Here is a 25,823-nt window from a genome sequence, read left to right as displayed (position 1 = left end):
TGATTGAAAATAGAGTATCTCTCTAGTAGAATATAAGTTCCCTGAAGATAGGAACCAGTTTTTGTTTTGCTTTGTAAAGACATCCCTAGCAAGTAATAGATGTTTAATAAAGGCTGCTGAGTTAGATTGAATTGAATTGGTACTTAGTCCCTAAAGATAACTTGAAGATCAGATTGAAGAAACTGTCACAGTTCTGTACAGCAGAGATTTCTGAGGGAGGCATCCATGGTCAGCATAGAAAGATCTATACAGGGGCCTAAGACTCTGCCATTAAAGAAGGTATGAGTGATCCCTCATTCTAACTGGGCTCCAGTTTTGGACAGCTGAGATTTGATTAGTCTAAAAATCTAATCCAGGGTTTGGACTAAAACTGGCCAAAATGATCTAGGTCATACAGAACTCTGATTTCTACTATGATAATCTCACCAATTTCTATTTTTGTGACTATATATGGTTAAAAGCTTTCACAAACATGGTCTTACTTAAAGCCAACAAAACACTGTAAAGCAGAAAAGGCCAATTGCTCTTGCAATTGAGTGACTCCTCTATCTAGTTCCTTAGTGAAATCCCTTTAAATTCCAGCAACATATTCCATTGATAGAGCAGATATCATTCTCATTTATGACATAGTCCCAGAGAGAAGACGCAATTTATCTAAAGTTCTACAGCTAATCAGAGGTAAGATTTGGACCTGGCTCTGAGTCAAAAACCCTTCCCATTATATTACACTACCCTCCTACCTAACACTGTAATGGGGTGCATGAAGTGCAACTCCTAGGAGAAATATAGTAGTACTCCGGAGGTCTGACCTTAGAAGAGCTATTATTCTAACAGTTTGTCAATAATCCTGATCTTAGAAATACTATAGTATAGTTCTACAAATATTACTGTCAGATAAGCAATCTGTTAGTCAGTGATAACAAAGTTCCTGAGACAATAGTGAATAGATCACCTCTCAAACCTACCTGTAAGCCATAAAACTAGTAAAGAAGTAACATAAAGCTCTTAGTATCTCTAACTTTTCCTATAAATTTATCTTCTTGCTTCTGTTCTTTGCTAAATTCTTTTGGAACTTAATCTGCTTTAATTGGCATTACAGTTATAATGAACTTTGTTCCTTGACTTGGAGATGGGTTCAAGCCTGCAAATCCTTTGAGATACCTCACAACACTGATTTGCAACTCCAACCTTTTGGGGTGTCCTTTGAACCTCAACCCTGAGTACTCCTGGGTAGAGCTGGGCTCAGTTTTAGGGTCTAAAATTTCAATGAGACTCAGGAGTAGAACCGATTGAGCTGGACTCTGGGCTGGGTTGGGCTATAATTTTGTCAGAATGATCTCCCTGAATTTCTGAGAAAGAATAGGCTCCATTTTCTTTCCCTTGTTTCTCCTCTTCTCATTTTCTACCTCTTCCCCAGTAGCACTTACATCACAGAAAGGACTCGTTTAGCTGACTCTTTTTCTTTCTTAAATCATTGGCAGGAAAAACAAAGAAGGCAGCAGCAGTCACCCCAAAGAAAGGTGGGACAATGACCTCAGACATGGTAATTATTATCTCTGGGAGGCAGCAGTAGGCTCCTCTCTTTTCTGGCCTGAAACAGGTGATTTGAGAGCCTGGGCAGGGAGAGGAAAAGGAGAAATATTTACATTTTCAGGACCTTAGAGGCTGAATACCCTCAGCTCCTCATTAGAAAAGTCAAAAAATTGTCTTTCTGGTCCCTGAGCAGCTCAGCTCCCTGTGAGGCAGAAACTCTTGACAGAAAACTTCCTAACAATGAGAGTTGTTCAACAATGGAGTCATAGATTTGAATATATGACATATATTCAAATCCTTGAGACCTTCAAACAGACAACAATTTGTCTGGATTGTTGTAAATAGAACCCATGACTTGTATAAAAGATCCTCTCTAGACTCTAAATCTATGAATGTATTTCCTTGGAAGATAGTAAGTTCCCCTTCACTGGAGGTCACCAAGCAGAGACCAAATGTCTATTTGTCAGATAGAGAAAGGTTTCTACCTAAGGAATGGAGTCAGAATAAATGATCTCCTAGGTCCATTCCAGATTTAATGAATATAGAAATGGGCTGCCCCATAGTAGTGAAATGAGATCTTCAAGCTAAAGCTCGATGAAGACTTTTAATGATAAAAACAAAGAATTTTTAATGAGAACCTGAATTTAAATTTTGCTTAGGCTATATAAATTCTCTGGACCTCAGTTTCCTAATTTGGACTAGAAGATCTTTAAATTCTTTTATGATACTAAATACTATAATGCCTTTTGGAAGGTCTAGCTCAGGTCTGAGTTGGATTACATGATCTTTGGGTTTCTTTCCATATCTATCTATGAAAATCAACTTCCTATTTTGGGATACCAACTCTAAAGAGGAAGATATCCCTTGATATATTTCTTTCAACTTCTTGCTGAGTGGCAATTCTTCTATACCTTCTTGGGCCTAAGATTTGGATTGCAAATATTCTATGAGCAGATACCATTATTTTTTGAACCTCATTTCCCTCCAAAGGATAAATGGAAATCAATCCCCGTGCCCAAGAACTTCATTTAGAGAAATGAAGATATATTCATTCCATGTGTACTCCCTACCTCATGGTAGCTAAGTAGTTGGGATAATCCAGATCTTAAACTATATTCTATATTCTTGAGCAATGTACATAAAGAAGCATACTGAGAGTATATTCTGTCCCTCTTTTCACAAAAGGGGCTATATCCCAGGGAAATGGAGATCTGGTGTCATCAATCATATCATAATGATATAGAGGCCTCCATATATGTCAAAATATTTTTAAGCAACTTTTGTCTAGGAGCAAAGAATTCAGTAAGCCAATTAGCATTTATTAAATGTCTACTCAATATTCATTAACTTAATAAAAAACTATTATGTTTGAAGTGTCACTGTTAGCCATTAGGAATACAAAACATGTTTAAAAAACCAGTACCTTCTTTTTAAGAACTTACAGATTAATGGTGGAAATAGCATGCAAATGATGATGTACAAAAAAAAGATGTATACAGAATAAATTAGAGGTAGTTTCAAAAAGGAAAATAATAAGGTTAAGGAGTAGAGACTTCGTACAGAAAGTGGAATTTTAGCTGAAACTTGAAGGAAACCATAGAAGTCAAAGGGCAGAGATGAGAAGGGGAAAAATTCCAAGCAGAGGGGATATCCAGAGGAAATGCTCAATCAGAAGATGTATTGTCATGTTCAAAAAAGGCATTAAAAATGAAGTAAATGCTTATCAATTGGGAGAGAAACAAATTTTGATAAATGAATATTGATGGAATGTTGCTGTGCTATAAGGAACAACAAAAAAAAAACCTCATGAATACAGAGAAACATAGAAAGACTTGCATAAACTGATGCAAATTGAAAGCAACAAAGACAAGAAAATAATGTATATAATGACTAACAACAATGTAAATGGAAAGAACTGCCATCACAAAACAATTTAAACTGCATGTTGCAAAACTACAAAGAACAAGCATGACCCTCAAAGAAGAGATAGAGAAAAGGAAGGGATAAGGAAGAGAATAACCATTTATATAGTACCTATTGTGTGCCAGACACTATGTTAGTGCTCTTTACAAATATTATCTCATTTGATTCTTACAACCACTGCAAAGATAGGTGCTATTATTGCCCCATTTTACAACTGAGAAAACTGAAGTAAGCAGAGGTTAAGTGATGTCACGTTTCAAAACTAGTATTTGATATTGGATTTGAACTCAGGTCATCCTGATTCCAACCCCAATATTCTACTGCACTATCATCTGTCATTAAGAGAAGAAACAATAATCAATAAACAAACATTTATAAAGCACCTATTAATTTACAGGCACTGTGCTAAGTTTAAGATCTGGATTATCCCAACTATTTAGCTACCATGAGGTAGGGAGTACACATGGAATACTGCATATATTTTCAGATTTTTTTCTCTCCACATATTAATCAATGTTGCTGGTCTTTTTTTTTCTCTTTTTCATTTTTTTCTTTTAAGATATTATTTGTTATATGGGATGGCTCATTGGGGAAAAGAGGGAAATGAATACAGAATGAAATGTCAGCAATGTAAAACAAAAAAATTTCAATAACATTATTTAAAAAGAAAAAAAGGAAATGTATTGGTCTGGTCTCCATACCTCTATATTAAAACAAGTGTGGAAAGGAGGGAAGGTCTGGTGAAAATATGCGAGTGATACTTTATGTTTCAATGAATCTGTAATCTCATCAATGTGAATTCTTCCAATGGCACAGATCTGACCTATCAATACCTTTACAAAATGTGTGATTTTTATCCTTGACCATTCATAATTCTCCAAAATATTTATCCAAAACAGGATTTCTCTACATCCTTTTTAGCACATTTTTGGTACCAAGGTCACATTGAAGCAGTTCATTTTTTATCTGTTGATCTCACCACGTAGCTTGATATTCTTTTAGTGTACCAACCTTCTATGATTTTCATCATCTGACCAGAATGACTCACATCCCCTGGAGAGTCCCATAGTTGGTCTTCTCTAAATGAAAAAAAAGGGTTGTAGTTTACATGCCAGCAACTTCTGACAGATTATAACACATGTGTGTTGCTATAAAGTACTAAAATAAGGGAAAATTGGAAGGGTGGATTGTTTTGCAAAATAGGATTTAACAGCTACAGTTCTAAAGAGTTCAAAGAAATACAAGTTCACGTTAAGGAAGAGCAGCTAATACATAATAACTTGATCACTGATAATAAGTAGCAGATGATAAGTAGGATGATTCAAGTCCCCAAACTCATTTCATATAAGCACTGGTTGAAGAAAATTGACATTTTCAGTGTGGGGAAAAGAAAACTCAAAGGAGGCAGAGAGATATTTAACAAAGAAAGGGAAGAGATTTGGCATGTTATCTAAACTGTCAGATCCTATCACTGTGTCTGATGGTTTGGTTTAATTTATTATTATTATTACAAAGGAATGCTCTCTACTTATTATGAAGAGGGCTGCCCAAGAGCTATCTGGGAAATAACTCTTGCAAAAATAAAATCCATCTACAAAACATTATTTAAACAAAAAAAAATACTAGTATGCTATCTAAGTTCCGCTCTCCACAAAGTGTTCACTAAAATTCTGCAAAAGAAAATTTTTTCTATAAAGTTACTATCAATATTAAGATAACTGTAATTGCCAAATTAGGTACAAATGGTACTTTAAATTCCCAAATTACAAAAGGAAGATGCATTTCTCCCTGCAGCTGGCACTGCCATTTTCACAAGAGAAAAAGGCAGTAACAATCACAATCATAATAATGCCAATAATAACAACATTAAGAGTAGTAATAGTATGCCTTGAACCTGGAAAACCCCATTTTCTTTCTCCATATCTCTCTCTGCCCAATAGACTATCTGAAATCTCCTATCTGGTAACCATTTATATCATCACTGCTCTTTCTCTGGAACCTTCTGTATCTTCACCTTTTCTGTCTGGAAGATTACAATCTAGAAATCTGCAGGTTCCAAGCCAATTGCTAATCCCTTACTTATGACCTCAGAGCCTGGAAATCAAAAAGACCCACCTGAAGAAGACTCCACACCTTCCTATAAAGCAGCTTTACTGCCCTGTTACCCCCTTAAACCAGAGCTGAGCTAATTAAGCTGCCCAAAAGTATGAACCCAGAATCCTGAAATCCCCATGGACTCCTATCTGCTCTCATGAAAACCATCATTCCAAAGTCTCCTTGGTAACAGCCCTGACTGGGTCCCTTATTTGCTATACTTTGAGTATATTGATTACAGCACCAAGTCATAGGTCTGGGAGCTGGCCATATTGTTCAAATGCCGAATATACGCTTGCCAAAAAAAAATATTTTATGGAGAACTCACATAGGACAAGTACTCACAGGGTGATCAGAAAAAGCAATATAAGGACAAGAGAAAAGATATCTCTTAAGAACTTTAGAATCAATTTATGACATGGGAGACACTGGCACAGGATCAACCAGCATGGTGTGCTCTCATCAGAGGTGCTATGCTCTAAGAGCAAAGCAGAATTGAATTAGCTCAAAAGAAGCACGAGATGCACAAAATTAGAGAAGCTATCCCAAATGTTCATAGGGACTATTTGTGCCCTGTCTCTGGCAGAATATACTCCAAGCTTGTACTGGTCTGATCAGTTGAAGCTGCAGTCCACAATGCAACTCAATTCTGACATAGTGATTTTGTTTTGGTCTTCTTCAAGAACAAAGGACAACAACCAACCAACAATGTATACTGAGAATATTTATACTACTATGGACTAATTGGACTATACATTAATATTTCAGAGCTAAAGAAAAAAATACCAAGTAAAGTACCATGGGTAAATAGTTGTGTAACCAAAAAGGTACATCAGGGTATTCTTTTCAAACATCTGGGTTAGATTTTATAGAAATTCAACAAAGAAGGAAAAGAGAGGGCACTCTAGGAATGGGGGAAAATGAAGAAAGACATGGAGGCAGGAGAGCATGAGTTATAGAGTAGAATTAAAATCCAGTTTGATTGGAGCAGAGCATTTGCTCTTTCTACCACAACACAAATAAAGCCTTGTCAAATAGAAAGGTTTATCTAGAATAAGAGTTATTAACCTAGGTGCACCAAGAGGTTCATGGCTAGATTTCAAGGAGTCCATGAACTTGGATAGAGATTAAAAAATGACTAACCATTTATTAAAATTTGTCATTTCCTTCTATTATGAATGTAGGCAACAGACCACAATATTATTAAGCTTCACCAGACTGCCAAAAAGATTCATAATGCAAAGGAAAAAAAAGGTAAGAATTGCTGGCTTTGAGAATGTGCTCCTGGCCTCCTGAAGTAGATACTAGGAATGACCACCTCCAATTTCATCTATGGTTAATGAGCTCCCCATCACTGGAACTCTGCAAACACAGGCAGGATGACCCTCATTGGGTGGTTGTAAAGAAATTTTTTGGTATAGATAGATCCCTTCCCACACAAATTCTAAAGTAGAGATAGTACTCATGCTTCTGACTTAAAGATCTCATGCAGAAAACTTTTTGTAAATCTTTAAACCACAAAGAAATAGAAAGTGACATTTTCTAGTATAGCACCCCATTTGGGACTACTAGAATAATATTAGAAAGACAGAGTAGGGGAGCCATTGACAGCTCTTCTAATATTTAAGTTTGTTAGCAAATTGGTAATCATTATGTAAAAAAAACTATTTTTCAATTTAATATGCAAAATATACCCATGTAAATGATGCATTTTTGCAGTTCTAAACTAACAAAATGGCATGAGACCAGGAAATGGCACTAAAAATGTTATAGTCATTTCAGTTATCCCTAAAATTTCTTTTCATATTCCTAAAATTTCTTTCCATTGTCACAAACCCAAGAAAAAAATCTTTGAAGAACACGCTATTTTCTCATAACTTCAAAATTATAAGAAATTTTGCATTTATGCTTTTTTCACAGTCTCTGACAAAAATAAACCTCTTCTTCTAACTCTGCAAAGAAAAAGAATTGTTTGTCCAACTATTTTGCTTTTTCTTCACATTGGTACAGTCACTAACAGAGACTTTGCCACCTCTTCACTCCCTATTTTTAAAAAGTTCATGCCTTTTGGTTCTTTTATCACATTTTCAAATATTTCCATGCTTAACAGTGGGATCACTGAGTCAAAGAGTACAGAGTGTTTAATGTAATTCCAAGTTGTTATCCAGAATGGTTGGGCCAGTTCCTAGTTCCACCAACAGGGCATCTATGAACCTGTCTTTCAAACACTGTTTCAATCCTTTGTCACCTTCACCAATTTGCTGGGTGTGAGACAAAACATCAGAATGTTTGATTTGTATTTCTCTCATTATTAATGATTGGAGGAAGCTTTCACATGTTTTTAATAGTCTGTAGTATTTTGAAGAAATGCTTATTCATATCCTTTGAGTATGTATCTGTGGGCTGGCATTCTTCCAGATTTATTTCTCCTGTCTGGTCTTGAAATTCTTCATTTTTGTTATTGATAACAATAATTATAAATGTATATTACATAAGGAAATGATGCAGCATTACTATTGTGCAGCATTACTATAAACTTTTTTTTAAATTGCACCTACTGAATACTTAATAAGAATAACCTGATAGCTAGAATTATATATCAGAAGTTCACTTTTTTCATAAAATAACAGATGACAAATCCCTTTACTACAAATAAAGACCTCAAAATATCTTTGAGAATTTAACAACAGCAAAATACTGTACTAGAATGAGATTGCTATCTCTAACTCAATAGTTACCCACAATTGCTCTGATATAATATGGATCCATAAAAACCTGACCACCAGAGAGCCATAGTGTATAGAATACTGAGTCTGAAGTCAGAAAACACAGAGTTCGAAACTCTGACATTTACTAGCTGTGCTTCCCTCAGTAAGTCATTTAAACTGCCTGCCTTAGTTTTCTCATCTGTAAAATGAGGATAATAATGACACTTACTTCCCAAGATTGTTATGAGCATCAAATGAAATATTTGTAAAGCACTTTTGCAAGCCTTAAAGTATTATGCAAATGTTGTTCAATAATTCAGTCACGTCTGACCATTATTCACCATTATCTCTCAAAGTCTGTCCAAGTTTGTTATTTCCATGATCCTATCTATTCTTCTTATCCTCTCTTATCTGATTCTCCTTCTGCCTCCAATCTTTCCTAACATCAGGGTCTTTTCATTGAGTCCCATCTTTTCATTAGGTAACCAAAATATTTAAGCTCCAGTTTCAATATTTATTGTCAGTGAATAGACTGAATTAATTTAAGTATACACTTATTTGATCTCCTTGCCATCCAAGGACTCTCAAAAGCCTTCTGCAGCATCACAATTCGAAAGCGTCGATTCTGTAGTACTCAGCTTTCCTTATAATCCAGCCCTCCCAGCTCCACATTGCTAATGGAAAATTCACAAATTTTTCCACATTAGTTATATAGAGCTTTATTCTTTCAGCCTTTCCCCAAGAAACTCCCTTGTAAATAAATGACCTCAAAAAGTAGCAACTTTGAACTTCTCTTATATAGATCTGCTTTTGCCCATGCCCTGTCCTTTTCTCCTCTACCCACTCAATTCTCAAGTTGGTACCAGGTTGTAGAATACTAGAATAACTTTAAGTTTACCCTCTGGATCCCAGGTTGCTTTTTGAGAGAGGAAGAGTCCAATAAACCAGTGCTTTAGGGAAATGATACAGATCCAATTTGATGGGATGGGGAGAGGCTGAACAAAGATAAAATGGGAAAACCTCCAACTAACTGAATTATTTTTCTTTTGCATTTTCTTGCTATGTATAGATGCAAGGAATAGCAAAAATTGTACAGAAGGATTTCCCAGGGCACTAAACTAAATTGCCCTTAAGGTAGTTAGGTAGCACAGTGAATAAAATACCAGACATGGAGTAATAAAGATCTGATGTCAGACACTTACTAGTTACAAGTGATCCTGAGGAAGTCACTGCCTCAGTTTCTTCTTCTGTAAAATGATTTGGAGAAGGAAATGGCAATCCATCCCTGTATCTCTGCCAAGAAAACCCCAAATGGGGTCATGAAGAGTAGGACATGAATGAAAACAACTAAACACAGATGAGAGTGAAAATTCAAGAATTACATTCTAACTTTCACCTTCGTTGTTGTTGTCTGTTTGCTTTTGGGAATCTCCAGTGATCACCCAACTAGATGATCTATCCCCTGGAGAACCATCACCTAGCCCATCTGTCAGCCCAGTGCAGAATCAATTAGATTGTCTCCTTCTTTTTTCCTGAAACTTTGAAAACAAAAAGCCCAAGAATAATTCCATAAAAAGACATTCAGGTGCAACTGGGAAACAGCATGAACTTGACTTAGTAAGCAGAGACTTCAGACCTTCCTTACCAAGAGTAGCAGGGTACCATCAATAAAGAATCTTAAAGCCACTATGTTCATTTGGGTTTCATTGCTGCAAACCATTCAAAGAAGATGAGATTCACACTATTCCCAGGAGCAGCCTCATAGCTCTAGATTTCTAATTCTATACTTAATTTAGTTCTACTCTGTAAGAATATTTCACTTAAATTCAGTGTGAATAATCTTTTGGGTCAAAGAACTTTAGAAAGAAGATTAGAATATCTATAAGAAGCATAATATTTTCATCTTTTTATTGTTTGTTTGCTTGGCTTTTTTCTTGTATTTTTTTCTCTTTTGATCTGACTTTTCTTGTGCAATATGGTGAATATGGAAATGTATTTAAAAGAATCGCACATGTTTAACCTATATCAGAGGTTATTTTGGGGGAGAAAAGAAGGGAGGGAGAAAAATTTGGAACACAAGGTTTTGCAGAAATGAATGTTGAAAACTCTCTGCACATATTTGGAAAAATAAAGTTCTATTTAAAAAAGAATATCTATGGGTTTTATCAAATAAAAATTATTATACTGCCTTTTACATTTTAGATAATAATGACAAGAAAACAGAGGGTTTTTATTATTATTATTATTATGCTAACATTTTTCTAATTACAAGTATTTCTAGCTTAGAGGAGAAATGTCCAATCTGGCATTGTCCTCTCCATAGTCTGGGACATGTCTATATCCCAAGACAATTTGAGGTACCATTTAAATATTCTTAAATTAACATTCTTGAATAAAGAAAAGACCGCAACATGTTAAAAAATACAGTTTGGGGTAAACATTCTGGAACAATAATCATTTAATCTTTTACTAAAACTATTGAATTATTGAATTCCCTCCTGGACCACTTCCTTCGAGAACTGAAAAGCCTTCATCCCTATGATGCTTTACTCCTGTTCGAGCTGTCCTCCAAACTCCCTGGACTTTCTCTGCCAGGTCAGAAAACCTGTTCCCCCTAAAAGTTCACTCTGACCCCATAGACTCTTCCTCTGATTGCTCAGTTTCTCCTAAACCATTCACTTTAAGGAATGTATTGTTCATTTTTTTACTCCTCTCTGCTCCACTCCTAACTCCCTGGACTCTCTCCAACATGGATCACATGTGAGTCCCTCCTTCCTCAGTACCCCCATCCCACCATTCAGTTTTTTTTGATGTGTTGCCTTTCCCCATTAGAATGTAGGTTCTACGAGGGCAAGTGTCATCTTTCTTTTTGTTGATACTTGTATTCTCAGAATTTAGACTAATGATCGGCATACAGTAAGTGATTAATAAATGCTTATTGACTTATATGGAAGCAAATAGATGGCTCTATAAATGGAGTCAGAAAAACCCGAGTTAAAATTTAGCCTCAGACAGTTAGCAGCTGTGTGACACCAGGCAAACCACTTGACCTCTGTTTGCCTCCAGAAGGAAATGGCAAACCACTTTGGTGTTTTTGCCAAGAAAACCCCATGTACACTGGCATGCTATGGTGCACAAGCTCACAAAGAGTCTGGACAGACTGAGCAACAGCAACATTGGACTGGTGGACTTAATCTTTTCTGAGTGAAGAAAAGGATATTTCCCTTAGCTGAGTCACAGCCCCAAGGCCATGTCCTTAACTCACTGTCTTGTTGTTCAGTTGTTTCAGTTGTATGCAACTCTCCATTCCCCCATTTAGATTTTTCTTGGCAAAAGATCTGTAGTAGTTTGCCTTTTTTTTCCTCCAGTTCGTTTTATGATGAGGAAACTGAGATAAATAGGATTAAATGAGGACACATTTGAATTCAGGTCTTCCAAACTCTGCGACCAGTGGTCTATCTGTGCCATCTGAGACTTACTTTTATTCTAAGTGTAATTTCCACCCCTACTACATATTCCCAAGAACTTCATTCATTGCCCTTTACCTTCTACACACTTTCCTAAGGGGAAGAGTAACAAAAAGTATATTTTCAGTTGAATTAAGAAGGAAATTTTTAATATGCTTCCACAGATGGAAGCTACAACAAGTTAGTTGTGAATTTTTGTTGGGAATATATTCACACCCATTGGCTAGACAAAAACCTGGGCTGAGGCACTAAGAAAGAAAAGGCATCTGCCTGCGTGGTTAGGGCATCTGTGATATTATTTGAGCTAGTATCTCAGTGCTTAAAGCACCATCTGAAAGGTTGTGTACATATAGCACCCCAAGATCTCTCTCAAAAGACAAAAGGTTTTTCTACAACATAAGGAAGGTATATTTGTGCCTGGGAGTTCATCCCCTAAATGAGAGTAATTGTTTTCCTATTACCATTGATGACAAAATATATTGTAGTGGGTATGACCAAGGAGAAATGTTCCCAGGACTTCATTTCCTATAATGTTTAACATTGTTAAGTTAAGAAGAAATTCTTAGACTACATTTCCTAAAAAGCTTCATGAATGGTGATATTATCAGGCAAGGACTCTGAATAATGATAAGTATAATTTTTAAACTGAGCTCTATGAATTTGGGGTTTTTTATATTTTTAATATTTGACAATTATTTTAAAGTAATTGATTTCCTTTGTAATTGGTTAAATATGTTTAATTTTTGATAATTATTTTGATAAATATTTGATAATTATAATGAAAATAATTGGTCTCATTTATAATACTATGTAGTTTGTTTCATATATTTAAAAAGAGAAAGGATCCATAGGTTTCCCTAGTTTTCTAAATTGTACAGCTAATTAGTGCGATGAAAGTCAAGCCTGGAGTCAGAAAGACTCATTTTCCTGAGTTCATATCTGGCCTCAACACTTTACTAGCTGTGTGAACTTAAACCTATTTGCCTTAGTTTCCTCATTTGTAAAATGAGAAGGAAATGGCAAAATATTCCAGAAAATGTGATTGTTGACTTGCTTTGATTTGACTTTTTAATTAGCAGGGTTATACAAATGGAGCTTGTCAACTGGACCAGAACCAGCCTCTAAACTGTAAATGGCAAGAGCCAAACAGAGCAGGTTAGAGACAGGAGAGTCATGGATCAAACAGAAGTGAGACAAAAAGCTTTCAAGCAAAGACACTTCCCCTAAGTGGAGGTCAGAAGTAGTGTGGGGAGATCTCAGTACATATACCTATGGACATAGTGAGTTGTGGTCCTGACAATGAGGGGTAACAGCAACAATGAGACAAATTTGATTTATAGCAGGGCTTGATAACCAGAACAGAGTTCTGCAGGTCCAAGCTCAGAGACCACCTGATGCTGATGGGAAACATTTCTGGGTTTTTGCTTTGGCTGAGATCATCCAAAGTGCAAAGGATTGTTATTATGACAAGCTCAAAACACAGCATGCTTGCTGGGCTTTAGCTCTGGGATATGAGATGTTTCCTAATATCTTGGCCAGCCCATGCAGGGAGAGGTTCTGCCATTCTTTATACAGACAGAAATTGATTCTATTACTTTATTTCCTCTTATTTTCATGTTTCCTGTTTCATATCAAGTTACTTGCTTTAAAAAATATCTCCAGAGTGTCAAGTGAGCTTCTACTGTACTTTAAAATCTCCAGTTGCAGGACTCCAAAATGCTCTTGGTCAACAGCCTTCAGAACCCAAGTAGAGCCACACAATCTAATGAGTCACATTGCCTTTAAGATGCTAAATGAGATGCCTTCCAGCCTGATCATTGTCACCCCTCATTCCCCAGCCTTGGCTCAGACTCATGTCATCACCCACCAAAAGCTCTGAAGGCCACAGGGAAAGAAGGTATGACTAAGCTCTTGGAAGTCACTGGTCTACAGATGGGACATATGGACAAGCTGCTCAACAATCACTATGAAAAGAAGTCCTGCATATTAAGACTACATCTCTTCCCTGAGTTCCCAGTTCTCAATGGTGTCTCAACGCTGCTTTCTGAAGCCTTATTCTACTTCATCGGACCTTGAACTCTTACCATCCTCCTTTCTGAACCCTCTTGTTTCTATAAGCCCCCAATACCCTCACTATTACTTATGCCCTTTACTGAACCTTCATTTCAGTAAAACTTTATCCCCTCCCTGAATGCCCATTCTTTCATCCCTACCCATTGTCAACTATTTCACTCAGGCTGCTCAGAAAACTAAAACAATAATCAGAGAGAAACCCAGGAGCAAAGAGTAGGTCTGAGGTACAGGGAGTGCTGAACTTGTGTCTCTTGGCTTCTTCTTCTTTGCTTTGGAAGAAAGAGGGAAAGGGGAAGAATAGAAAAAAGATAATTCAGAAGGGTCTAAGGAACTAGCCACTGATGATTTTATCCCACAGCACAGGGAAAGATTCTTCCACTATACTAATCACCATAAGCATAAGGCCCCATGGCCACTAAGAAAAAATCCCACCATAATAGTTCCAATTCCCCATCTTGAGCTCCAGCTATAGAAAGAACAGTCAAGACAATTCAATAATGCTATAATGGGTGCCTTCATTTTTGCTCTTACTCCCTTCTTAACGCTATGCAGTCTGGTTTCCAACTTCATCATTCAACTGAAATTGCTCTCTCCAAAATTACTAGTGATTTCTCAATTTTCAAATCTTAATCTTCATTCTTCTTGACTTCACTATTAGGCTTTGAAAGTCCTTCAAAACCAATTCCTTTCTGCCTTTCTAATATATTTATACCTCTCTCCCTTCTACTTATACTTTTTACCCGGTGACCCAGGCTTCTTTGCCATTTCTTAGACAAGATTCTGCATCTCTGGACACTGTGCAATTTCACTGACTGTCCCCCATGCTTAGAAGACTCTTCCCCCTCATCTCTCTGTCCTGGCTCCCCTTTATTTCTTCAAGTCTCACCTCAAGTTCCACCCTTTTCAAAAAACCTTTTCTGTATTCCTTAAACTTTTGTGCCTTCCCTCTGAAATTATCTTCAATTATTTATTTTTTATATCTCTAATCATATTTGTCAATAGTTATTTTCATGTTGTCTGCCTAATGAAACTGCAAATTCCTTGACAGCAGGGACCGGGGGGTTGGGTTTTGGGGGAGAGGGACAAGAAATCGTGTCAAGCTGCCTTTCTTTTTCTCCCTAGCACTTAACAGATTAATTGGCTCTTAGTAGGTATTAAATAAATGTTAGTTGATCTATTGACTGCTATACCAATCATTCTGCTGCCAATTGATGCTAATTAATAGTTCTTTGTGTGACCTTATGGACCAAAGGAGGAGAGCTATGAATTGATGATGTCAAACACAAACAGAAACATCCCTCTGGGTTGCATGTTGACTTAGAAAATCAAAATAAATTAATATCTGTGCTGTATTTTTCTTTTGTTAAATATTTCTCAATCACATTTTAGTCTGCTTCAGGCACTCGGGAGTTTTGCTGGCTGCATGCTGCCCATGAGCAATGAGTGGGATACTTTTGAGCAGACAACCCAAAAGAGGGGGAAAATACCCCTTCCCCCCCCTGTGTTTCTTACTGTCAGTATAGCCTGTGCTTTACTAGGCTAAGAGCTTTATTAGAACTTTATTAGATTTGTCTTTCTTTAATCCCAGGAACTCTCCTAGTTATGAGATTTTTGAAGTCAAGGGACACTCCAATGTTTCCTGAAGGTGAAGAGGTTGATGTTGGAAAGCCTGACATGATCCATGGAGAAGAGCGGGGCATTGAGAGGGGAAATGGTTAGGAGCCTCAGAATATAGACTTTCTGAGCTAAGAAGGTCATTAAAACAGAGACCATAAGAACTGAAGGAGAACTCAGCACAGAAAATATGGGAATAATCTCAGAACAACCTCAGAAAATATGGGAGGAAATTCTAGAATCTGGTAGTGTAGAAATGGTACTATACCCAAAGGCAGCATTATCTGCGTTTAATATATGATTGTGTAACTTAACTGTTTATTGGATGCGAGGCAAGTCTGGGTTTCAGTTTTCTCATCAGTAGAATAAGGGATTTGAAATAAAAGCTCTTTCAGGTCTTCTTCAAGATTAAACTTAAAATTAAATATTTCAACATAAATGTTAGAGGGAAAGGGATTTTAGAACCTAAAATGGTATCTAAGGGTCCACTACGTGGCTCAGTGAATAGAGAGCACTATACCTTGAATCAGGAAAACCTGAGTTTAAATACAGCTTCACATGTTTGCTAGCTATCTGATGTCTGGGCAAATAAGAAACTTAAAGAATATATGAGGTGGGGTGACAGGGGACTTTAGAACTCAGCCCTCCAAATTAAAACACGGAATGTATTGTGGAAGAAATAGAAGAGAAAATAAAATAAAACCTCAAATGACAAACCAGAAGGAAAATTAGGGGTCATCTAACCTAATAGCTTCATGTTATAGAGCAAAACTTCTTAAACTGTGGGTCATGACCCTATGTGGAGTCACATAACTGAATGTTGGGGGGGGGGGGTCACAAAACTATAATTTGTATCAGTAAATCTGTAAAATTTTTATGCCTATTTTATATACCTAATACATGGAGTTACATTAAAATTTCTCAGGCAAAAGGGGTTGAGTGGGAAAAGTTTAAGAAGGGAACAGAGTCAGGGGAAGAGAAGTACACGGGCCTGTCCAGACAGGTCAGTGACAGACCCAGGATCTATTTCATGAAAAACTCCAGAAGCCCCAAATCTGTACTGATCACCTTGAGGGCTGGACTTCCTTTCTGACAGCCGGTCTCTGTTCTACGGATCACACAGGTAGGGCTCTGGTTTGGGACAGAAGGACATGGGAGGGGAGAGGGGCTGTCCTAGATTTACACATTGGTTATGATCCAGCCACAGATGAGAAAATTGACTCACACATGTCTCCCTTAAAGCAGGACTGGAGGGTTCTTGGCATCTGCCTCTAGAAAAAAAATACATCGCTAGAAGATGGGATGACCCTGAACCTAGAAGTCACCCAACCCAAGAAAAATTCAAGAGTGCTGGGTCCCTGATGCCATGGAGTCTCAGGGGAAGTTATTAGGCACAGCAGGACCCAGGCCCTCCCCAGGAAGCCTAGTACAGACCTCTCCAGCTGCAGGGCTGCCTCTGCATTCCTAAGTTTCTCAGCCAAGTCCTGGTTCTCTCCTGGTCCAAGAACAAAGGAGGAGGGGAAGTTAATGGTAAGGAGAAACTCCTTCCCTCTTGTCCTCCTCCCCACCAATTTGGTGCCTTGGGAAAAACCTCCCAAGCCTCTTAGGCCTTCAAACTTTCTTCCCCAGAGGCTGAATTTCCTCCATTTGAGACACTAACATCCAGAAGGCTCTTAGGAATAATCACTGGGACAGAGGGTCCTAGAGAAAAGCATTAAGATCCCTTTGTGACTGCCCATGATGCTCAGAGAAGGGAAGGAAACACGGAATCTTACTGAGGGTCTGCAGGGCACCCTAGGGCTCATTAGGGACAATTCCCTCATTTGACAGATGAGAAAATTGAGGCTGAGAAGTCAAGTGACTGACCCAGAGTCCTGCAGTTCTTAGGGAGAGTCCACAGAGACACCTGGTCTTCCTAGGAAGTCACAGGTTATAGTGGGGGGCAAGCTTAGGATCAGAGAGTCTAAACTGAGCCTAGTTACATCATTCCTGGGCCACCTAACCTGTCTGGCCCCTGCTAATTCATGAGCAAAATGAGGAGATTGGAGCAGACCAGGGGTTCCAGCCTTGATTGTGACCTGGCCCTGCTGAAAGCCTGGGGCTCCTTCTCACAATGAGGTGTTTAAATGCATAAAATACTACACACAAGATTTCAAAGGAAACCAATGGCACTAAAATACAGTTATCCAAATATGAAGAATAAATAAACTCATGGGTCCTAGGTTCAGAACCTCTGGAGTGGTTGTTGTCCAAGGTTCCCTTGCAGCCATGGGCATCATACTCTCAGGCCAGTGCCCTGAATATGTGCTAGGGCCCTGGGGAGGTGTTACCAATCTTGCTGGACAGTCTGGGACTGGGAGTGAGGGTGGGAGTCAGTAGGTGCTTCCCTGCCTCTCTACCTCCCAGATTCAATTCCTGAAGCCCCTTCCCCGAATCGGGGGAAATGGGAGCCTCTCCAGCTCCTCCCCACATACACAGCTCCCTACCCTTCAGCTCCTGCAACTGACTCAGCATCAAATTTCTCTGGGATGTCAGCTCCTCCAGGTCCTTCTTCAGGTCATTCTAAGGGGAGGGAAAAGGTGTGTGAATGGATGAGGCCCAGGAGAGATCTTCATCTGCCCTTACCTCTGCCTCATCCTGGCTTCCAGTTCCAAAACATCTCTGAAAGTCAATTGGGAGGGGATGGGGGGGGGAGGGGAAGGGAAGGAGGCAGAGAGGAAGTTTTATAGGTGCATAACCTGAAATGTTCCAGAAAAGTGGAGGAGGGCTCAGGGAGACAGGGAGCCTGGGAAGGGGAAATTAGGAATATGTGGGGACATAGGGAGGCAAAGCATCCGGGACCCAGATAAGGGCTAGAGGAGGGAAGATAGTGAGATAAGGAAAAGGATGGACTGGTGACAAGACCAAAGTCACAGAATGGCAGACAGATGGGGAGGAGAAAGATTCAAGGAGGAGGAAGCTAGGAAGAAAGAGAGAAATAGAGAAGAAAGAGCAGAGGAGGAACAGAGATAAGAAGGGGAGATGGAGAGGTCAGGAAGTGGGAGAGGGGGAAGAGAGATGAGGGAAATAATGAAGGAATTCAGAGAGGGGAGACATAGGATAAGGAGAAAGAGAGCCAGAGAATATATAGGGAACTGGAAAAGAGGGAGGCAGGACTTTGGGGGAGAAATCAGCAGATTCATACCGAGAAACCTGTAACCTAAGATTCTGGGCTGTATGCCCAGGCCCTCCCCCAGTGAGGCCCTCTCCCTGATAACCTCCTCTTAAGGCCCTTTCTACCATAGGGCTCCTAAATCTACTTCACTCCCAGCTGCTGCCCTACCATTGAGATTCCATCTCCAAGAAGCTTCTCTGTCTCTTTCTCAATTCATTTATGAAGACCACCAGAATAATGGTCAGAGATATGACCCCCAGTTTATGACCTCTGCTATTCCCCATGCTGCTCTGTCCCTCCACCTAGTAGGAAATATAATCCTCCTAAATTCACCAGCACTAGTTTCAAACTAACTGATTTGGGCGTATTAGCATATGTCCCCTTTCTAAGCAAGGACAGAAGAAATGTCACTGGCCACTGGTCAATACAAGTTTGTTGGGAGATTTTGTAATCTGTTTACAGGACTATATTGATGTTTGAGTACCTGGGATCAAAGACCAAGTGATAGAATCATTTAATCATAACTGGATCCAGCATGGAAGGGACTGTGGTCAGGGCTGAGCAGAAGTCTTGGCTATACCCCATCCCCTTTCTGTAGAAATTAGATAGGGAGAGGGACTGAACCTATGATCTCAATAGAAGTGGGAATTCCCAATGAGAAAATTTCCCCTACTCACACTTTTATTCCCCTTATATATTTTTTCTGGGTTTTTTTTTCTTTTGCTGAGGCAATTGGGATTAAGTGACTTGCCTAGAGTCACACAGCCAGGAAGTGTTAAGTGTCTGAGGTCAAATTTGAACTCAGGTCCTTTCAGAGAATTGTCCAAGGTACTAAGAGGTTAAAGTAATTTACCAATATACCAAGAGTCATTCCCAGACTCATTTATTTATCTATTTAGATATTTGGGGATTCAACTAAAGAGGAGATTCTTTGCCTCAATTGCTATCTAATTTTAATCACTAAATGGGTGTTTCTTCAGTGAAACTGAGTCCTATTGAAGACCTTAGCTGGAAAAGGCCAAGATCTCCTACTTCATCCAAAACCATCTCCAGTCGTTTTGATGTACTGGATCCACTGGATCCAGATGACTCTGGTGGGAAAAATGAGGTACGTGATCTTGTCCACCCCTCACTCACTGAAATCCAATTCACTTGCATGCCATGGCTTCACATCCCCGATGGCATGACCCTTTTCAAGAACAAAGAACAAACAGCAACAACCAAATTGGTATATGAGAAGCCTCCAAGGCCAATTCCATATTCACAACAATGGGATTTGATCCCAGAGCAAGAAGGAGAGAAGGAATAATGTTCAACAAAACTGAAAAAATAAATTGGACCAAGATGTATAGGGCTAAACTTGAGTTTATATTTTATTTTAAAGGCAAAAGAAAGCATCTAGGGTTAGAGACATCATTCAGTCAGATGGAAACTTGAAGAAATTATTTTGGTGGTAGGGTGTAGGATGGACTGGAATGAAGAGAGATGTGAAACCAGGAAATCAGGATGTCACAAAAGTCTAAGCAAGAGATGATGAGGGTCTGAACTCAGATGATAGACATATTGAGTAGAGAAGAAGTCAGATATGAGAGATGCTAATGAAGGTAGCAAAGGCAAAATTGGATTATGTGAGAGTGAAGGAGAGTAAGGAGTCATGATAATGCCACAGTTATGAAACTAAGAGACTGAAAAACTAGTGACATCTTCAACAAAATAATGTGGGAGGAACACTGATGAATTGTTGATATAGTAGTGAACTGATTCAACCAATCTAGAGAACAATTTGGAAGTATGTCTAAAGGGCTATAAAATCACACATATTCTTTGATCAAATAAAATACCATTATTAGGCGTATATAGTAAAGAGATAAAGAAAAAGGAAAAAGAACTATATTTATATCAGCTTCTTTTGTGGTGACAAAGAATTGGAAATTAAAGAGGTACTGATCAATTGGGGAATAACTGAACAAGATGTGGCATATGAGTATGAGGGAGTATTATTATGCTGTAAGAAATGCTAAGGGGTCTAAAGCTATATTATAAAGTGGAAATCATCAAAATCACTTGTTACTGGCTAAGAGAGTGATGAATCATTTAATGAATAGTTGAATACTTAAGTACACAAGATATGGTAATCAATAACTATCGTAATCTACTATTTGATAAAAACAAAGACTCCAAATTCTGGGATAAGAAAGTACTATTTAACAAAAAACTGCTGGGAAAACTGGAAAATAATATGGCAGAAAACAGGCATAGACCAACATTTCATACCTTATATCAAAATAAAGTCAAAATAGGTACATGATTTGGATATAAAGGATGATAACCATAAGCAAATTAGGAAAGCAAGGAATAGTTTACTTTAGTTTACTTTAGATCTATGGAGAAGGTAAAAATTTATAACCAAAAAAGATATAGAGAATATTTTCAAATACAAAATGGATAACTTTGCTTACACTAAAATAAAAAAGCTTTGTGCAAACAAAACCAATGCAAGCAAGATTAGAAGAAAAGCAGAAAGCTGGGAAACAATTCTACAACCCGTATTTCTAACAAAGGCCTCATTTCTCTAATATATGGAAAACTGAGTCAAATTTATAAGAATATATCATTTCCCTAAACTGACAAATGGTCAAAAAACATGAGCAGGCAGTTTTTGGAAGAAATTAAAACAATTTATAGTTATATGCAAAATTTCTCTAAGTCTCTATTGATTAGAGAAATGCAAATTAAAATAATTCTGAAGTTCTACCTCATGTCTATCAGACTAGCTAATATAACAGAAAAGGAAAATGATAAATGTTGAAGAAAATGTGGAAAATTGGGACACTAATGCATTGTTGGTAAAATTGTGGACTTATCCAGTCATTCTGGAGAGTAGTTTGGAGCTATGCCCAAAAGGCTATAGAACTGTGCATACCCTTTGATCCAACCATACCAACTGCTAGATCTGTATCCTACAGAGATCATTTTAAAAAGGAAAAGGATCCATATGTACAAAAATATTTATAGCAACTCTTTTTGTGGTAATAAAGAATTGGAAATTAAAGGGATACTCATTAGTTGGGGAATGGTTGAGCAAGTATGTATGTAAAGGAATACTACTGTGCTATAAGAAATGATGAACAAATGGATTTCAGAAAAACCTGTAAAGCCTTACATGAACTGATGCTGAGTAAAGTAAACAGAACAAGGAGAACATGGTATACAGTTACAGCAACACTGTATGAGTATTAAATATGATAGACTTGGCTCTTTTCAGCAATGCAATGATCTAGGATAACTGCAAAAGATTCATGACAGAGAAGTCTTCTACCTGAATGCAGATAAAATCATATTATTTTCACTTTCTGATGGATTTTTTTTTTGTTTTTTTCTTTCTTGTGCTTTTTCCCTTTTTTCTGATGCATTTTTCACAATATGACTAATGTGGAAATATGTTTAATACAATTGTACATGTATAATCCATATCAACTTTGTTGCTCTCATAGGGAGTGGGGATGAGAGGGAGAGCAAAAAAAAAAAAATTGGAACTCAAAATATTATGAAATTTAATGTTGAGGGTAGCTAAGTGGCACAGTAGATAAAGCACCAGCCCTGAACTCAGGAGGACCAGAGTTCAAATCTTATCTCAGACACTTAACACTTCCTGGCTGTGCAACCCTGGACAATTCATTTAACCCCAATTGCCTCAGAAAAAAAGCAAAAAAAAAAAAAAAATTAATGTTGAAAATGATCTTTATATATAATTGAAAAAACAAAATATCATTAAGTGGAGGGAGAAAATTAACAAGGGGGAGATTTCAGAAAAAAAACAGCAAAATCTATATGAACTAAAAAAAAAAAAAAAAGTAAGTGAGAAGAACCAGGATATTATGATGCACAATAATATCAATCATGTAATGATGATTACTGTGAAGGACTTGACTAAACTGATTAATATAAAGATTCAAGACAATCCTAAAGGACTCATAATTTTTAAAAAATGTTATCCACCTCCAGAGAAAAAACTGATAAACTATGAGTGCAGCAAGCAGAACCAGAAAAACATGGTGATGAGGTCTAGATTTGGGGCACCCAAATGAAAATGAGGTTTAGTGGCAAGTTCAGGATAAGAGAGTCAAATAGAGGTCCCCTGCAACTCCTTTGGATTCAGTTCAAGGATAGGGAGTTAAATGAGATTTACTGGTGGTGCAAGAGTCCCCTGTAAAGGAATTTACAGACCTGAAAACCTAGATTGATTAAAAAAAAAAAGTTTATTATGGGGTTTGGAAGTAAGGTTGAAGTCTAGTTAGTAAAAGGTGAAATTAGAGATAATGTAATCCCGGAGAAACTGAGCAAGATAGAGATTAGAGAACAATTTAATAAATTACTTAATGGAGAGATTTACTGGGACCAAATGGATCCATGGTTTGGTCCCAGGACTGAATGAGACTATTGTCTCAAAGAATCCAGCAGTGAATGTCAGATACATGATTCTTTTATAGGGTAGAAAGAACAATGACATAATGGGGGAGGTATCTGGATAGGGATGACCTAATGGGGAGAGGCACCTAGGATGACATTATGGGAAGTACTGGAGAGGCTCCTGATATTCTAATGATGTTTAAAATGGATAAAGACCTTTATCCCATAAAACATTATGAGGGAATGATTATAGCCTAAGGTCTAAGATATAAGGCCTTTATCTTAACATTAAGAGGGAATGGTTATAACCTGAGGCAGAGTAATTGAATAGGACAATTAGGGAAACTGGGTCAGGACATTAAAAGAGAACTGTGGCATAGCAACAAGAGGGCACTGGAAACAGTGTTCCAGTGGTCAGAGATCTCTGGCATGCCAGGCGTAAAGTTGGCATGTTTGGAACCTCTGCAAAGAAAGGACTCCAGCTTGGCTCTTTTATAATGAGAGATTTAACTAAAGGGACCTGTGGGTAGAGTACCAAGTTGGTTTCATTGAGGGCTAGAATTTTCTTGGTGGGGGTTGGGAAACCTGAGTAGATCATTAGAATGGGGGCTGGGACAGCCCAACTTGGCTCAGATCCTTTGTAAATCAAAGGTCCTAGCTTCTTGAATTGGTAAGGCATCAGCTAGGAGAGATTGGGAATCAGAAAGGAATAAATTAATCTGAAAGAACTAGGTTTCTTAAAGGGGTCACAATCCACATCAATGATATACAGCAACAATTTTATATGATGATCAACTGCGATAGACTTGGTTCTTCTCAACAATTCAGTGATACAAGGCAATCCCAATAAACTTTGGGTGGAAAATACCATCCGCATCCAGAGAGAGAATGCTGAGGCTGAATGTGGATCAATGAATAATACCATTTTCACCTTTTGTTTTTCTTGTGGTTTTTCCCTTTTGTTCCGATTTTTCTCTCCCAACCTGTCACATAAAAATATGTAAAAAAAATGAATGTACATGTATAACCTAAAAATAAAAATAACTCATAATGTATCCAAATCAGCTTCATTGAGAAGCTCCAAAAGAATAGAAGAGACAAATGGTGGTAAATTTTGTCAAGAGAAGAATAACAATAGGATAAGAGGGCAAAGGATTCAAGGGGAAAAGACAATGGAATTGAAATGGCTGGCTATTGGCTTGAATTTAGAGGATAAAAGGGAAGTTGGAACATGAATAGTGGCTTGAGAAATTACAATGATATGGAGAGATTATGGATCACAATGAGGGCAAAGAGTAAGTGTATAATGGGTGAAACATAACAAAAGAGGAAATGATATTAAGTTCTGGTCAAATAGGGGAATGTCTGACTTTCTAATTAGGGAAGTGAAACACATATGGGTAATGGGGAAATCTAGTGTGTGATCACACACTATATATATACATTCCTTATATATTCCTAAAATGAAGTGAAGGAATAAATCCTTGGATTTAGGGAGGTACAGGAAATGGGAGTGTGAGGAGTTTAAAGAATTATCTGCAATGGATATTAAAATCCCCTAGTATAAGAATGGGAGTAGGGGAGGAGATGAATTCTGAAAAATAAAGGAAAATCATACCAGGGCTGGTATACTTCAATCTTCATAATTTTAATAGGGTGGAAAATTTTAAATGAGAGGCCAGAACAAAATTTACTATGTACCAAGTATATATATATTAAAAAAAAAAAAATGTATGTAGACATCAAACAGAAATATATGAGACCTAAAACCACATCCTGAAATGTGTGCTCAGTTCTCAAAAAAACCCACAAACTATAAATAGCTATATAAAAGAATGTCTTAGATCATTATTAAGAGAAATGTACATCAAAACACACACATCTTCATTTCTCACACAGTTAATTTGATAAAGATGGCAAAGCGCTGGAAAAGTCAGTGTTGGAGAGGCTAGAGAACATCAGGCACACTGTACAACCAATCCCAAAACCATTGGAGTCACACAATTAAAGTGATCTAAATGTCTATGCCCTTTACCTCAGAGATTCCACAGCTAGGCAATTACCCCAAGGAGGTCCATAACAAAAAGAAAGGCTTTATATAAACCAAAATATGAATGACAGCACTTTTATGGTAGTAAAGAACTTGGAGGGGGATGGAGGGAAGAAAAGAAGAAGCAGATCCCCATTGGTTAAGAAGTGGCTGAGCATAGTAAATGTGGTACATGAGTGTAACAATGATACTATGCCATATGAAATAGCAAATAGATAAAGATAGAGAAACGAAAAAACTTAGATACATTGATGCAAAGTGAAGTAAACAGAGTCTAGAAAACAATAAATATAGTGGTATATACAGAAATGTATTAAATGTTCACTATGTACAAAGTACTCTAAACCAGGAGATATTCAAAATCAATAGGGAGCCAATGGAATTTATTGAAAGGGGAAATGCAGGGAAGAAAGGTGTGACAGAGTTGGCCCTGTACTTTAGGAAAATCACTTTGACAGCGAAAAGGAAAATGGACTGGAGTACATAGAGACTTAAGACAAGTTGGCTCACTAGCAGACTATTATAATTGTCCAGGCATGAGATGATAAAGGCCAACACCAGAGTGGTTATAATGTCAGAGGAGATAAGGGTTCATCTTCAAGAGATATTAAAATGTAAAATCAACAGACTCTGGCAATAGAGAATAGAGGAAATCTGAAACAATAAAAAATCCAGGATAATTCTTAGTTATGAACCTGAAAGAATAGGAAGCTGGTGTTGTGCTTTGTGATGTATGAAAAGTACAAGAGACATAATTTTGTGGTAATTAATAATCATTTTTATTAATCATGGACAGC

At 37.6% G+C, this 25,823-nt stretch overlaps 1 long non-coding RNA gene across 1 annotated transcript; it reads right to left on the bottom strand.

Annotated features, from left to right (window-relative positions):
• Window positions 1-16,846: 16,846 nt before the first annotated feature.
• On the bottom strand, window positions 16,847-17,947 carry LOC127541794 (uncharacterized). Its single transcript, XR_007948478.1, has 2 exons — window positions 17,899-17,947; window positions 16,847-16,907 (listed from the first exon to the last, which is right to left on the bottom strand). It is a non-coding gene; the product is annotated as an uncharacterized LOC127541794 (long non-coding RNA).
• Between the last annotated feature and the right edge of the window lie 7,876 nt (window positions 17,948-25,823).

The sequence above is a fragment of the Antechinus flavipes genome, chromosome 1, assembly GCF_016432865.1.
Source record: "Antechinus flavipes isolate AdamAnt ecotype Samford, QLD, Australia chromosome 1, AdamAnt_v2, whole genome shotgun sequence".
Classification (NCBI taxonomy): Eukaryota; Metazoa; Chordata; class Mammalia; order Dasyuromorphia; family Dasyuridae; genus Antechinus; species Antechinus flavipes.
This window is presented reverse-complemented; position numbering and strand designations above follow the sequence as displayed.